The 13,002-nt window shown below is 40.7% G+C and overlaps 1 protein-coding gene across 1 annotated transcript in view; it reads right to left on the bottom strand.

The window, feature by feature from the left end:
• Window positions 1-7,795: 7,795 nt before the first annotated feature.
• Window positions 7,796-13,002, bottom strand: part of LOC128090826 (carbonic anhydrase 3-like) — a 33,904-nt gene continuing 28,697 nt past the window's right edge. The window contains exon 8 of the mRNA XM_052703490.1: window positions 7,796-9,170. The gene's annotated coding sequence lies outside the window, so the exon portion shown is untranslated. The remainder of the gene's footprint in view (window positions 9,171-13,002) is intronic.

The raw sequence follows: 13,002 nt of genomic DNA, 5'->3' as shown, positions 1-13,002 counted from the left end.
GGTGCTTTCTCCAGTTCCTGCTTCAAGAATTGAATCTAGAAGGATGGTGGTACAAGAGTCTAGAGAATGTATGAGAAAGAGAGTCTGCAGAACTATCTTAGCTATTATGTTCAAGACATTAGTTAACAGCAGGAAAAAAAAAAAAAGCAAACAGCTACCAAACACAAACATCATCGCTCACATACAAAAAGGGTTAAGTCAGAATTATTTACCAAGACCTTCACTTCAGTAGTGAGTAGAGACTATGATAATACAGTGCAGCACATATATCCGATGTTACTGACAACAGCATTAAAGCAAACTTGTAATTCAATCAAGCCTTCAATCACCTACAAACAGCTATCACATATTTCATTTTTACAGAAAAGTATAAAATTACCTAGCTGGTATGATGGAAGCCACAGGCAGCATTTTGCATCTCTCTCTTAGGACTCATATTTCATATTTCTAAAGCCCAATTTTTAGTGAGCCTGTCTGTGCCTACCGTTGGCCACTAGTGCCACAGACAGTGATGGAAGTGCAACACACAGCCTGCAGATTGACTACAGTGATACTGCTGAAGTGTTTGACCATGGCTGGTGTGAAGGAAAGGATTAAACCCAAAATAAATGTGGTGGTGCCACCCACACATAGTAAATATCCATCAAAAAGGTCATTTTACAGACTGCATCAGACCAAGTTCCAGCTGAGATTAAAAACATGCCGCAGATTGGACCAGTGAGTCAGATCTTATCTATTGTATTCTAAATGAATTTTATACTAAAATGAACATATAAAGGTGGGCAAGATGACAGCATATTGACATTTTTGTCCCTGAAGGCAACAGTGACTCAGTAATGACTGCTTTCCTCTGAGCCACGGAGAAATCTGTAGCTGATAACTATGCAACGCAGATAGCTGAGTCAGAAATGACTCTGAACAGACCTGTGTTTTGGAGACAGAAGCTAATGTGATTGCACCTGCCTGCAAAGGAAAAATTCTGAATATCAAATAATTTCAGTAAGAAGAATAAGATATGGAGAAAACCTTTCCAGACAGCTCTACATTCAAATGAATGTATTTGAATACTGATATCTAAACACAGCTTGTGCAATAGCTTTACTTTAAAGATTATAAAGATTAATAACTTTACCCTAAAGATTATGTTTCACATCATATTTGCACTCTAATGATACCACTGTAATCTATTTTTCATGAAAAACAAACAAATGTACCTGTATGGTTTACTAATGTGAGCCAAGATTTTTAAGAAATGCTTACCCTGATTTGTGCAATATTCATTATTATAAGCCCATAAGTTTATATACATATATATATATATGATAGTACAAATGGATATAAAAGATCTTTTAATTAAAAAAAACAAATGGAAGTTCACATTCCCACAGTGCAAGAGTAAGTGTTGGGCACTTACATGGACAAATACTATCTGAACAGACGAATGCTACAACTTCAACAGTTTCAGTATTCTCTGCCGTGGAGAGGCAGAGTGCTCCTTATGAGTAACCTATAATACAACTTTGTCTTAAGTACTCTTCATTTTCCTGAAGGACATTAATTATACCAACGCTGAAGCTATGTGTCAGAATTCCTCAATGTACGGTAGAAATTTGCACAAACTAAAAGAGGTTCTTCAGTTGCACAGTTGCCCCAGTGAACAAGGTAGAAGTCACCCAAAAGCAATGCTTTGATTAGAATTAATTGAGGTGACCTCCAGAAGTAGTTGTGTAGCATTTTACCTAATAAATAGAGCATCCAGTCGAGGGCTGTCGGTTGGACAGGTCTGGTTTAGTGGTAGACCTGGCAGCACTATGTTAACAGTTAGACTTGATGACCTTAGAGGTCTCTTCCAACCCAAATGATCCAAATCATTGCGTAGCTTAAGTTGGAAAGGACCCCAAAGATCATCAAGTTCCAAGCTCCTTCCAGAGGCAGGGCCACCAACCTCCAGATCTGGTGCTAGACCAGGTTGCCCATGGTCCCACCCAGCCTGGCCTTGAACACCTCCAGGGATGGGGCATCCACAGCCTTTCTGGGGAGCCTGTTCCAGCACCTCACCACTCTCTGTGAAGAACTTCCCCCTGATATCCAGTCTTAACTTTCTGTCCTTGAGCTTAAAACCATTCCCCCTTGTCCTATTGGTATCCACCCTCCTGTTGATTCCCCTCCTTTTTATAATCTCCTTCGAAATACCAGAAGCCTGCAGTGAAGTCTCCTCACAACGTTCTCTTCTCCAGGCTGAACAAGCCCAGCTCCCGCAGCCTCTCTTCATAGGGAAAGTACTCCAGCCCACTGATCATCTTCACGGCCCTCCTCTCCAACAGCTTTCCTGTACTGGGGCCCCTGAGCAACAGACTGACATCAGCAGGCAACAGACTGCCTTCACTGCTTGTATTGGGGCACCAGTAGAGCCTGGCTGTCTGGCTCGAACCTGGATCCTGCTGAGCATTTCTGAGAGGCTTGGAGGTTGAGTGAGGCTTTAGCTGTGCTGTGCTGTGCCTGTGGCTGCTTGCAGCCGTTCTCAGTGCTCATCCCCACAGCATCACTTGCGTTTCCCTGGCCCTGCCCAGTAGGGAAGACCACGAAAAGCAGAAATGAGCAGTGCAGGAACATGTCCCTGAGGTGGCCATGGTTGAAAGAGGTTGAAAACTTACCAAAATGTAGAGCAGTTGTTGAAACAAAGCTACTAATGGAAGTAGGGGTAGGCTACAAAAAACATTTTTTTCTGACTTATTTTTTTCATGAGGGCCACGTGTGGCAACCTGGGCCAAAGTTTAGCCATGGCACACATATAGGGTTAGGGAAAGGGTCAGAGTTAGGATAAAGGCTAAGTCTAAAATTCCTATTGGACTGAAGTTGCTTAGAGGATGCCAATAGAAGCTGTAACATGTAAAAAGATTTTTTTTTTTTTTTTTTTTTTTTTTAACCTCTACTTTTGAACTACTTGTCCACTTTCTTCTAAGCTAGTCTGGACTCAAGGCTAAGCCAAGGTCAAGATTTAAGGCCAGGTCAGGCTCAAGTCTGGGAAAGAGACATAGCATAGATTTGCCACTGGTATGAAGCTGAAAAGGAGCTGCCTAAAAAGGTGTAGGCTGCAAAAGGCCCTCAGCCCTGGTCTTAGCCTCTACTGAACTTTACACAGAGCTTCCCCAGCCCCTTTGCAGCTTTGCTCCAGTGGCAAATCTACCATTTGTGGTTCTCTCAGCCCTAAGCCATGTTCCTCGTACAGCCTACTGCTCTATCGGCTAGGTGATGCATCAGGGCGGACATGCCCTGGGCTCTGCTATGAAATCTCCTGAGGTTTCCTGCCTCTTGTCTCTGGCTCAAAGCTACCGCCAGCGCCACTTTAATGGGTGACACACAGTTAAATAACGTAGCCGTCACTAGAGGGCAGAACAGTCCGCAGGAATTCAATGGCAAAGCGCTAGGAAGGAACGGTTAGAAAATCTCTGGTAAGTCCATTACCACACAAAAATTAGGAACGCTCAGCTGGGCTTACTTTCCATGATACACCTCAGAAATGCAGATCCTTTTTAAAGGGCTGGACATATTTCTGAATCGAGGAGCCAACAGAGATTCCTCTCACGGTTGGTTGACTGCCACAGAACATGAGGATCCTGGTTTTGGGCACTTTCTGAATACAACTGCTGACTATTTCCTTGCCACATATAAGTCACAGCTCCAGCTGCTTGCACATTTCTGCCTCTCCTTTGGAAACAAGGTTGGAGGACCAGAGCATCCTCTTGTCTTCAACCAGCTCTCCAGAGGCCTGAGTAAGCAATTCAACAAATCTGTGATAAGGAACCAAGACAAAGCCTTATATCAGGGAAAATCTTTTCCCGGCCCATGAAAAATTTGCCCACAGCTGCCCACATTAAAGCCTAGGTCATATAACTCACTATGGGCAGATACCTTATCTGTACCTCCTTCCCATGCTTAGCATGCTGTGAGACTGAGCTGAGGGGCTCAGTCATGGGATTGCCATGTCACTTTGCAGTCTGTGCCTGCCATGATGCCAAGCATTGCGCTACATTGCACTCCTTCCCTATGGAGATATGGCACTCAAACTACTGCCTATGTACCTACCTACCCCTGCCATTAGATCTTCTATTAGTTTCAAGGCCTGGAATACCATGGCAGTACTTGTAGTATGGATCCAAAACCTTTGATCAAATATTAACCTTGCAAGGGATGGAGGGATGTCTCCCTCATTTTCAAAAACAGTTGAACTATGTGAGACCCAGGGGACTTAACCCTTCACTTCCAGTCCTCATCCTCATTCCCTGTGCATATCAGAAGCTGTCTTTCCTATTGTACCTGCAGCATCACTGGGCTGTGAACCATGGGCAGTTTGCCCCACAGCAAGTATGCATGTGAGTGTGTGTAAAAGACCAGCATCTTAACAAAGCGAGAGGGAATTCATTGTGTCATCTCGGACTTCACAGACAAGTAAAACTGAAACAAAGACAAAAACTGGCTCAAAATGTTTCTGAATAGCAGTGTGCAATACGTATAGAGTAGCACCCAAGCACTACTCAGATGCTGCGGGTCAAACACTGGGCATTTGGTAGCAAGGAGAGTTAATCTAATCTGACAGCAACTGGACTATGAAGGAATTCCTATTTGTCTCCTTTACTTTCCTGGGAGGTCAATGTTCAGTCAAAATCATACATCTCGCTTTGCTCTATAGCTAGTAATGAAAGGCATCTGAGAAGGGGTGGGTTTATCCCACATATATGTAGCACATCTTTTAGGGCTAGCCCTACTCCTCTGGAGGTAAATATCTTTCTGCTGCAGCACTCTTTGTGTAAAACAAGGTTTCTAGTGCAGATAACACTGTTCCAGTTCTTCTGCTTTATGTTCTGTGGCTTTCTGAAATCCTTTCATAATTTTTAGGAAGGGAAAAAGCAGAATCAAACTTCTGATAGTGATATATCATTGTACTGGGCACACTATAAGGTGTACAAGAAAAAAGCCTCTGTGGCTGCAGTGCAGTCAATGTAAGACTATTTCTTCTGTTCCTTTCTAAAGTGTGGAGGGTGGACTTCAAATACAAGCAGTCTAACCTCTTACATTTTGTAGTTTACAGTGAGAACAATGATCAGATCTCATCTCTGACACAGGCTCCAAAATACTCATGGAAACTTTAAAAAGATGTCCTCGTACTCAGCTGCACTGAAAAAAAGTGCATAAGGACCATATGAGCACTGTGCAGCTGGAAATCCAGTCCCACAGAGCTTACTGGAAATTATATGACATCCCACTTCTCATTAAGGATCTAAAATTGGATATTAAGACATAAAGCCAAATCCCATGCAGACCAGTCCATATAAAACCAAATTGAGTACTCAGCATCCACCTGAAAAATGCACTCCATATTCCTGGAAAAAACACAGACTATTTTGCACTCATTACCATTGGAGAACAATCTTGTTCTGTCACCATGTAATATTAAATTCATTTAGTGTATAATCCTGAAGTTGCAGCCTGATGACTGACACATTTCTCCAGCTTTCCAAAAGGGGAGTTCTAGACAGTTACCTAGACTCCATTTCCATTTGATGGCCACAATCTCTGTTAAGCAGACACCTATATCTGGTGCTAACATATTTTCCTAATGAAGAGCTGAAGGGAGTCATCAAACTCTAGCTCTGTGTTATGGTACATACCTATTTGAAATGAAGAACACATCAAAATCTTGAAACTGCAAACACTTTCTGTTCTTTAGCAGAGAGCAGACCAGGGTGCTGGTGTAGGGCCCTCTATACTGATGCTACTCATGCTGCAGCATGAGCAGCAAGAGCAGCCCATGCTGAAAAATGTGGCAGGGAAAATTTGGGGACCAGCTGCAGGTGCCTCTCCTCAGACTAACAGTTACTGAATCCACCTGATGGATTGGGCAGTATGGATTTCCAAGGAGCTCAGAGCCCTAAGGCTGCTTGGTCACTTTTTCTGGCTATGGCTTCAATCCCTAAACAAAGACTTTCAGCATCAGCTCCCCCAAAAACTGTCTTCTTACTTGAAACACTTGACACCGCAGCTGGCTTTGTATTCGAAACCAGCAGCATTACTTCAGGCTGCAGCTCTACAGGGCTTACTTTTAACTCAATTCTCCTCTTATTAATTCAGTCATTACTTTGAAGTAACTCCATGCCATGACACTGGACTTACTTAGGGCTTTTTCAGTATTGGGAAAAGCTGACCCATGGACCCTACAAAAGAAATGACTGTCTGAAATTTAATGAAATACAAGCTAGAAGAGGTTTTAGAAGATGTCTACTGGGGCTTGGAATCAGAGACAGTGATTGGGAAGAAAGATAACTTTGATCTTGTATTCTTAGCATTTATAATTAAGTCTTTAAACAGCAAGAAGTTTCTGTCCTTCATCTCCTGATCCTAGATCACCTCACATATTTAATGAAGACGGGTCCAGAAGCTTTTCTGCAAACACATTGTATAGGCAATGAGAAACACCACTGTTGTGAGCACTGGATTGTCGCAAGTGTTACAGAGCTGGAGAGGGAGCATCTGAAGCAGCATCAGTTCTGCCACCCCATCTTGCTGCCAGGCAGACGGGTGTTAAATGCTATTTACGTGCTCACCAACATGAACAGCAATGCCAAGTCCGTCATTAATAAGAAATGAGCAATGTTGCAAGGGTCTTTGCTACTGCTTGTAAGACTGATTCAGGAGTTCTCTCCCAGTGTAGCTGAAGGCATTGCTTGTAGCAAAGTCCCTTGCAAGAATAACACTTGCCACTTCCAAACATTGATCAACAATCCTGTTTGGGACCTTCAGCTCCCCATGGGATCATTACCCTATGCCAAAATTGTGAGATTTTTTCCCACCTTTCATCAAACACTCTGACCAGTTGTTTGCACAACACGCTACTTAATAATACCCCAGTGGGAGCTGCTAATAAGTGAGTTTTCAGAGCAGCAGAGGCAGCACTGGGATAAACCCCATAGTTATTATACCTCTCTGTGTTAGAAAAGGAGAGCAGATCCCACTTGCACAGCTGTCCTTCCAGCCTGCTCAGAGAGCTGAGCCTGCCCTACTTCTCTGTGTTTCCTGAGGAGCTTTGTCTCTAGCAGGCAATCTATTACTGCAACACATTTTCTCCTCTATTTTCTAATCCCACTGCACCATATCTCTGATGACAGTCCAAAGGAATTAATCCTGTAACTTTAATGTTATAATTATCTGAGTTTGAACTTCCCTTCCTCCTTTTCGCTGTCCAAATCTTCCTGTCTCTGGACGAAGAGTCTATAAAGTAGTACAAGGGAAAACAGATGCAGCTGTTGCTTAATAAGTCATTGTATTTGTGAAAAGATATCAGAGCTATATCTTTAATTATTCAGAAATTTCAGTGAGAATACCTATGTTCTTTAATATTTATGTTTGTGTTTCCATATATATGTGTATTACTTTTTAATTGTGATCCATGTGACCTACATGAAGCAGGAAGACAAATGTGACCATACCAATGTGGTAATTCTGCTGGCAAAAACATCTCTCATTGCTATGTTGATAAGTGTCTGAGACAAAATTTATGTCTGGGGTTTGTTATGCCATGCACTATGTAAATCACTAAGAAAAAAAAAAGAGTGAATTATGACTAACCATTTATTTGATCTCATTCTCCTGCATATGATGATCAAATAAATACATTTCTGTATAGGGAAAAAAAGAAAAAAAAAAGAAAAAAAAAAGAAAAAAAAGAAAAAAAAAGAAAAAAAAAGCTAATATATTATGAGAAGTTATAACGAACAAACTGATATCCAGGCTTTTAATTTCTGTGGTGCACATTAAAAATCAAAGCATGACTTTTCTCATTTTATGCAGCAGATCAAATCTATTTAAACCTATACTTTAAATCAATGCATACACATAGAAGTGGTAATATACAGCCTTCATAGATCATTGTATGAACAATCACATTATTGAGGAGCTATACTCAGCAGTTTTAGAATGGTTCTGTGGGACACTCTTTAGTGCACAGTCCTTAATATAAAGCAGAAATTATTACCAAATACCACACATTTCATCACTGGCCATGAAATATTTGTTTCCTAGCTGCTTCTTGCTGTAGCATACCTTGCAAAGTTGCATACCTTGCCCCCTGCATTGCATACTGAAGAAGATGTGAAGGCTGCCTTGTTGGCATGGTTATTCTTTGAAACCCAGCTTCTGGAGGACTTCCACAGTCAGGCAGAGGTAGCCTCAGAGCAGCTCAGGCACTTGTTAGCCTAGCTGTCTATTGGGCTTGTTTGTACTGTAGTCGGTTATACTCAATGGGGATGAGGATACTGCAGTGGGTTTGAGGACAGACAATTCTCAGGTGGAAACATTCATTCATTCTAAAGCTGAAATTCTGTGGCCAACAGACCCTCATCTCTGTTTCACTCGTTGCAGCTGTAAAAGTAGCTGCAGAGACTAGAAAATCTGAGACAAGGACTCTTCTTATCTGAAGCTCTGTTGCCTGCATTATAGTATATCCCTGTTCATGACAGCAATTCCTATGTAGTGTGAAAATCCAAGCAATGCATACAGCACCATACACTTGTTGCCCCTAGAGTTACTGCAAGCCTTGTCCTCTGTATCTTTTTATTCTCACTGGTGAACTTCTGCATCCCCTCTTCTGGTTTATTCCTAGGAAAGCTGGACATACATGCAAGTCCATAACATCTTTAAGCACATGCATTTAGATTCTCTGCCTTATTTTCAGAAATCTTAAACATCATTCATAGCAAAGGAGATATAAAAGTAGCTCAGAAAGAGAGTTAACCATTTGTAGCTATCTAGCATTACAGAAACTATCTTATCTCATGTCATCAGATTTTGCTTAGGGATCCCTTATCTGAAAAGCTCACCTTCTTGAAGCAGTACCGATTGGTTTTCTCTGATTCTGCACCCATCAGCGTTTTTTAAAAGAGAGGAACACTAACAGGAATACAAGTAAAATTAACAGTGTGGAGCAGAAATGTATCAGAATAATATGGAGTGTAAAGATCTAGAACTAAGCAAAAACTAGCTGGAGCATGATGGTGTGCAATTCATAACAGTAGAACTGAAAGTACTCAGGAGTCCTGAGGCACTTCTGGATGTTCCTCAACTCCATACTTTCTCTACAGCTGGTGTCCATTGATGAGTCTCTTGGGGGTGCTTTGCTAGAGAAGCAAAGAATGAAAACTGAGCAAAACATTTCCTCAACACACATTTCATAAAATATTTAACATACACTCAATAAAACCCAGAAATGTCTAAAGACATTGAGAAAGAAGAGTTAGGTAGTGCATCACTGATCCCTAGCTTTTCTATGAATATGATGTTGCATTTCACTTATTACATCCTTTGGAAACAAAAGCACACAAGCCCGGTGCACAGTGCATACTCTCTCTTTCCTTAGGTGATTACTGCCACACTGTATGTGCTCTGACTTTGATGGTATGCTTGCTGAAACTGAAGACTCTCATCAGGAATGAAACTTTGTCTTGATCTGTCTGCACAAACGTGCTCTGGCAAAATCTGATCAGAGTAATGCAGGAATGAAAGTTTGATCTAAGCAGTTTGTTTTTGTCAGCTCTACAGTCACTCAGTACGAAATGCCGCAGATTGATGACTTTCCTCCCCCAACACAAAGCTTGAGTGTGAAAGATATGCAGTCATTTGGGGAAAGCTCAAAGACAGAAAACAAGGGATGCAAATAACTGGGATAAAACTTCAAGGCTAAGAATGTATGTAAAACTGTCACTTCATAAACGTCAGCATCAAGTGATTTCACAGGGTAAGCCTAAGATCACAATGATTCTAACTGAGATTAACTGGAAAGGAACCTTTTCCACATTTAAGAAATGATCTTAAATCCTAAGTCTAGCTATGCAAATTTCCAGTGTCCATGTTTTCTCTCAGAGAGAGCACATCTAGAGAAGTCTTGCAGCCTGGACTGGCAGCTAACACAACACCTAAAACTTCATCAGCACACAAATGAACATATAACCTAAGTTCAGAGCGTTGTCATATTCTTCTTCAAGGAGAATCCACATTGTAAGTACTTTTTTTTTTTTTTCCTTTTTCCCCCAGCAAACATAAAAAAAAATGCACAGTAAAATAATCTTCGAATGCAGGTTTTGTAGATGTGCTTTAAAAGGATTGTTGGGACGTTGTGCATACATGAGACCTTGTAGTTATCCAGCCAGAGGGAGTTGAGATTTAAAACTTGCCAGCAAAGGTTTATATGCACTAAGTCCTGGGTGATTCTTCATCCTCCAAGAAGTTAAGCTGCTGGCTTCTTGAGGGAAAAAAAGTAGTCAGAGGGATCTGAAATACATGAAAGGTTCTGAAAGGCTCTGTAGGAAATGCATCCTGGTCTGGCAAGAGACACAGTGAGACACAAGACACAGTGAGACATCCAAGTGTCTGAGATGAAACCCATCTGTATCATCTCATAAATCTGCCAGAGTAAACAAAGAAATATATGTAAGCTATGTGGCTTTTATATAGAGCAAATATACACTTAATCTGCCAGTGAATCACCTTTTTCACACAAAGATCATCAGTGATCCCTAGCAGAACAGCTGCTCAGTCACATTTGGCTCTGGCCTCAGAAAACTCCCACACCAATGTCATGAGTAAAAAGCTATAAAAGAGCTGTTCTGCCAGGTTGGAGGGTGAAATAGCAGCCTGTAAATGTTTGTTATAGAGGAGAATGTGACTACAGATATTCATCCTTCTCTCTTAATGGCCTCATGCAGAAGTAAAGATCAAGCAAATTTTTCATGAGAGACTAAAACATAGGTCCTGTCACAAGAAATGAAAAATTCCCATCACAGTTTATTTTTCATTTTGTTTGAGTGTGAGTCTCAGCTTCGAAATTGCCTTGGTTTTATTATTTTTCTCATGAAAAAACATATATTAGAAAATGTCAGCTCCTGAAACACTGATCTAGAAAGACCTGTTGACTATCAGCCTCTTCTGAAGAGTTTCACTCTTTTCATCTCTTCAAAACGAGAGTGATTTAAAAATCCCAGTACCAAAGAAGAAAAAGCTCTGTTTCAAACAAGAATCGCTAACTAAAACAAGCTCACTTTTTGTTATATGCCATTAAGTGCATTATCTCATGTTCTCTCTTCAGCTCTTACCTACAGAATTTATATTACTACAAATGAATACATAAATTTTAGAAAAACAGTAATTTAAAAGTAATTTACAGAAAGAGTGTCTTCCCTTCTAAGAGTCAGAAACTTCTCTGAGATCTTGACATTTTATTTGGGCTTACATATTTCTTTGTTCTTTACAACAGTCATTTTGATCTTTAAGAACAGATAAAGGTTTTGTTTGCCAAAACAAAAAGTGCATGTGCATATTCACCTGTGCATATTGACCTGACAGTCCCTCCTGGACACGTTTGAATCTATTGGCCAAATCTAAGTAAGAAAGAATGTCTCCAGTTTTTCATTTCTCTGTTGCATGGAGCATCAAGAATATGAGGAGACTATACTTCCTCCCTCTAGAGAAACGTCTACAACCTTTCCTGCAAAACATGCAGGACTCTAAATAAGGCTGCATCTCCAGGTACAGCAGTGACAGTTCCAAAGCTTCAGCGTTTGCTGTACAGTCACTCGTTTCCAATACAGGTAAGAACAATCCTGTCTACTGAGAATTCTCAAGCATTACAGCAGCTTCCAAGGATTGTCTGTAGTGGATTTTACCCTGATTCTTGGCAGTGAGCTATTCACAAACTACGTAACAGTGTTATCTTTCATCTGAGACGTGCAGAAAAGTTTTCAGTACCAAAGGAGTAAGGAAGTAAGTAGTGGTTGATTACCATAGAACATCACTGACAGAGGTTTTGTTTCTGTAATTCAACAGGTAAAATAAAGATATGACACTTCTATGTGAATGCACAGATAAGTGTATTTTTTTTTAGAGTCTCTCTGCAAGTAGCAGAAGTGTTATGGATCCACCGTTCCTCTGCTCAAAGGGAGGAGATAGAAGAGGGTGGATCTTTTATGTCCTTAGTCTATGGCCTAGTTTACTAGCTGTATTTGCATTGTATTCACATTGTTAGTGTTCCTTTCCTCATCATTCTGATACTTCTAATTGAATGCACATTTTGAAAGTAAGTGCACTAATGTTCCCGGAAAGCCCCAAAACTGTTATCATTCACTGTGAACTGCAACAACCATGAGACCTCTCTACCAGGTACCATAATCTTCAGAATATTGCCTAAAGCAGAGAACCCTGGGACCTGAACTTTCAAAGCATTTCCACTTGCTTGCTGACATCGTTCCATAGATTTCTGTTCTCATTCTCCTCGCCTCACTTTTGTAGACAATCATGAAGTCAGACAATACTGAGCCCCACTACTGAAGAGCAGAACAAATACATTGGTATTAAGAGAAGTAAACTTAAAAGTTAAAAAGAAACCATAATGCCTTTTTGCATAAACTTTTTGCCGCAGGAATACAAGGCAAAACCACAGGTCTAATTACCCATCTACTGGAAAGAAGGCTCTTTGTCTCATCATTAAGTACCTGTGAATGTTAATGCTGCCCTGTGCTTCCATGTGGGATCATTACATCTCTGTCTTGCTGCAGCACATAAAGAGTAAAAGTCACAGCCATCTATCTTCTTGAAGAAGTTGATTTCCACTTACCAATGTGCTACACGTCAAGAGACAGAATTTGACCACTCCCTAGTTTTAGAAGTTCTTCTTACTTTCTCCAACCATAGTGAATTTTACTTTTAGATAAGTCCACACATCTTACTGTGATCATCTCCCCTATCTGTTTGCTACCTGCCCAGTTTTCTCCAACTCTTCCTGAGATCTATGACGTTCATCTTTTTCCTTCACGCATGACCAATATGAAAAAACATCTGCTTCTCCCTCTTAGCCCGATCAAACACTATTTAGCTTCTTCAAAATTAACACTGCAATTTGTAGGTTGGAGAACAGAAAAGGCAAGTGCCTCAGTGATCTCAGAAACAATCAAATCTATT

Source organism: Tympanuchus pallidicinctus, unplaced genomic scaffold (assembly GCF_026119805.1).
Source record: "Tympanuchus pallidicinctus isolate F22 unplaced genomic scaffold, pur_lepc_1.0 scaffold5, whole genome shotgun sequence".
NCBI lineage: Eukaryota > Metazoa > Chordata > Aves > Galliformes > Phasianidae > Tympanuchus > Tympanuchus pallidicinctus.
The sequence above is the reverse complement of the archived record's forward strand: the minus strand, read 5'-3'. Positions and strand labels throughout refer to the sequence as shown.